General features: G+C 46.0%; 1 pseudogene; it reads left to right on the top strand.

The window, feature by feature from the left end:
- The first annotated feature begins 223 nt into the window (after window positions 1-223).
- LOC101566405 lies at window positions 224-1313 on the top strand (annotated as a pseudogene).
- Window positions 1314-3326: the final 2013 nt, after the last annotated feature.

Raw genomic sequence — 3326 nt, forward strand, 5'->3', positions numbered from 1 at the left:
ATATCTATTGGGGGATGAGGGCTGCTGTCTAAGAAAGAAGGGGCCTCAAGTGGGCTGTTGAGGACTCAGATTTTCAAAGAGATATTTTAGGGTTAATCCATGAAGTGAGGCTGCTCTAGGGTTGGAAAAACTATACTCAACTAATGAGATTACAAGTATAATCACTCACTCCCTGGCATCCCTGGGCCAGGCTTTGGGCCACACTGCCAGCCCCCACACACACATGGGGCCCTGCAGCAACTCCTACCTGGGGCTTCTTGAGGCAGGGTCACCCTCGAAGCCCCCCAAGAGGAGGAAGAAGAGACACCTGTGACATGACTAGCCCCCATACACCTACTTGGCCATGATCGCCTTGGTGATTCAGGCTGCACCCTCCTGCAGGCTGAAGCTGGCCCAGATCATCCAGCAGGTCCAGGATGTTTTCCCCTTCAGGGATGACTACAAGGGCTGCAAGCACTCCATTTGCTACAACCTTTCCTCCAACTGATGCTTCTACAAGGTGCCCAAGGACACTTTGAAGCCCCAAGCCAAAGGCAACTTCTGGGCAGTAGACATGAGCCTGATCCCAGCGGAGGCACTGTGCCTGCAGAACGCAGCCCTATGCTGGTGCTGGCAGAACTAGGGCACATGCAGAGCCTTCACCAAGGACATAAGCCCCTGTGTGCTGTGCGGCCAGCCCTACAGGACACCCAGTCTTCTGCCACAGCCCAGCGAGGGATTCAGCATCAAGTTCCTGCTAGGGCAGCCTCAAAAGGAGGCACCCTGGCCCTAGCAGCCTAACCTGGCTAGACAGAACAGCCCAGCTCAGGCAGGCTTGGTGTGCAGTGGGAAGGAGGTGGTTTCTACTCCACCACTTCCCTCCTCTGTGGCCCCTCTGCTCCCTCCAGGGGCCCACAACAGTAGAAGGGGACACTTCCCAAGGTGCAGTCATTGGGTCCTCCGCAATGTCCCCACAGTCCACAACCTGGACCCTCCATGTATTACAGGGTAGTGTAGACCCTGGGGAGCTGCCAAGTGGGGAATGCCAGACCTCCTTGTGGGGACAGCTGCCCACCTCCTACTTGCCCATTTACACTCCCAGTGTGTTAATGCCACTGCCACCCACCTCCTGTCCCCAGTGCCCACCTTCAACCAGCCCAGCCTATTGGGGGGTTGCTCCTGAGTCTGGGGCTTCCTCTGGGCTGCTTTGGGATCTAGACACCCTCTTTCAGGGGGTGCCACCCAACAAGAGTATCTATGATGTATGGCTCAGCCATCCTTGGGACTTGGCTGCCTCTGCCCCAGGCTGGCTGTTCTCCTGGTACAGTCTGTGAAGCTCCCAGGACCCCATCTCCCTGCCCTCACCCCAGCACACCCAATTTGATAGGAAGTCTTCGTTAGGCTAGGAGAATATTTGCAGAATTCACAACAGCCTTGAAATACCAGCCTTGGTAAGAGTCCACAATGTTTATTGGGCCACCCCAGAAAGGGTTTCAGCCCAACTACCCTGGACCAGGTCAGTCATGCCCCTGCTTCCCCCACACCCAGGGGTAAACTGGAGGAGGAGGGCTCAGCCTGGAGTAGTCCTTCTTGGTCTCACCTTCGGGTCCACCACCATCCATTTGTCTATCCATCACCATCTGTCCCCTCCCCTTGCTGGCTCCAGGTGAGGGGAGGGACAGCCTAATGGTAGGTCCAGCCTGAAGTCCTGCCTCCCCCAACTGTCTGGAATGGAGGTAGCACTTTTTAGGAAAAAGGTATGGGAATAAAAACTAGATCCTACATAGTCTTGGGATGAAGATGGTGGGGAAAATAACAGTAAAGAAATTTACAGTTTTGAAAAAAGTATAATCACTTAGATAACATTGATCTAATGGAAAAATCACAAGGTGGTAGTGAGGTGAGACAAAACTCTAATGAATGTGGAGTGAGCAAATGAATGAGGCAGACACCACTCCTCAGGCTTTTGTAAATTTGCAATGTATATAGTTTACTACCTGGGCGCAGGCAGACAAGATGATAAGGCCAACTGTAAGGAATAAAAAAAGTCAATCCCTTTTATAAGAATAGAAAGAAAGCAGGGGATATTAGGTGGGTAGATTTTTTTTTAAGAGAAGAAAAATAGAAATAAAAGTTTCAAATGAGGGGGCTGAGGAGATGGCTCAGTGGAATAAACACTTCCCTGGCAAGCGCAAGGGCCTGAGTTCAATCCCTGGTTCTGAAAAAAAAAAGTTTCAAATCAGGCTAATGGAGTAACAGTCATTGATGTAATGTTCATTGTTGTCTTCATAGTAGTTACTCAGAGTCCAAGATAAAGGAATAAAGGAATGTCCAGACAATATTAGCACACATCTTTTCAATGAACTAAGAGAAACTAGCTGTATAACTATCTTAATTATGAGTGTGTGTGTGTGTGTGTGTGTGCATGTGTGTGTGTAGTTTTCTCTTTTCTCTTTCACCCTATCAGTTTCTCTTTTAAACAGTTCTTTCCAATTTATAATATCTGTTGTACTTTTGGATCTTATTTAGTTGTCCAGCTTCTCACACTAGCGAGAGAATGCAAATGTTTACACATATGGGTTTGCACATATTTCACTTATAAGTACAATCCCAAGTTGCATCCATTTGCCTATAAAAATCTTGAATTTATCCTTTATAGCTGAGTAGTACTCCATTGTGTAAAAAGACATCTTTTTAAATCCATTTCTTCGTTGATGGGATATGAGTTGTTTCCAAGCTCTAGCTATTACCAACTGTGCTGTTGTAAACATACATGTATATATATCACAGTGGTATATTTTTAATTCTTCCAGGAATATAGCCAGAAGGGGAATAGCTGGATCAACTAGGACTTCCATTCCTAGTTTTTTTTGAGGAATCTCCATACTGATTTCCCCAGTGGTGCACCAGTTCACATTCCTATCAACAGTAGAGAAGGTTCCTTTTCCCCCATAGCTCCACTAGCATTTGTTATTGGTTGATTTTTTGATGGTAGCCATTTTTTTCTGGATTAGATAGATTCTCACTGTTGTTTTAATTCACATCTCTTGAATGACCATCTTTTCATATATTTATTTGCTATTTGTGTTTTCTCATCTGAGGATTATGTACTAATCTCAGATGCCCATTTTTGGATTGGATCTTTAAATTTGGAGGGTTCCGGTTTTTTTTCTTTTTTTTTTTAAATTAGGTTATATTTTAACAATAGGATAAAGAATTCTATGCTTCCCATGTTTGCACTTTCAAGCCAATAATGATCAAGCGAAATAAAGAAGGCCACTATATACTGGTTAGGGGAAAAATTCAAGAGGAAGAGGTAACACTCATAAATATGTATGCACCAAACA

The sequence above is a fragment of the Octodon degus genome, unplaced genomic scaffold (assembly GCF_000260255.1).
Source record: "Octodon degus isolate 3935 unplaced genomic scaffold, OctDeg1.0 scaffold00254, whole genome shotgun sequence".
NCBI lineage: Eukaryota > Metazoa > Chordata > Mammalia > Rodentia > Octodontidae > Octodon > Octodon degus.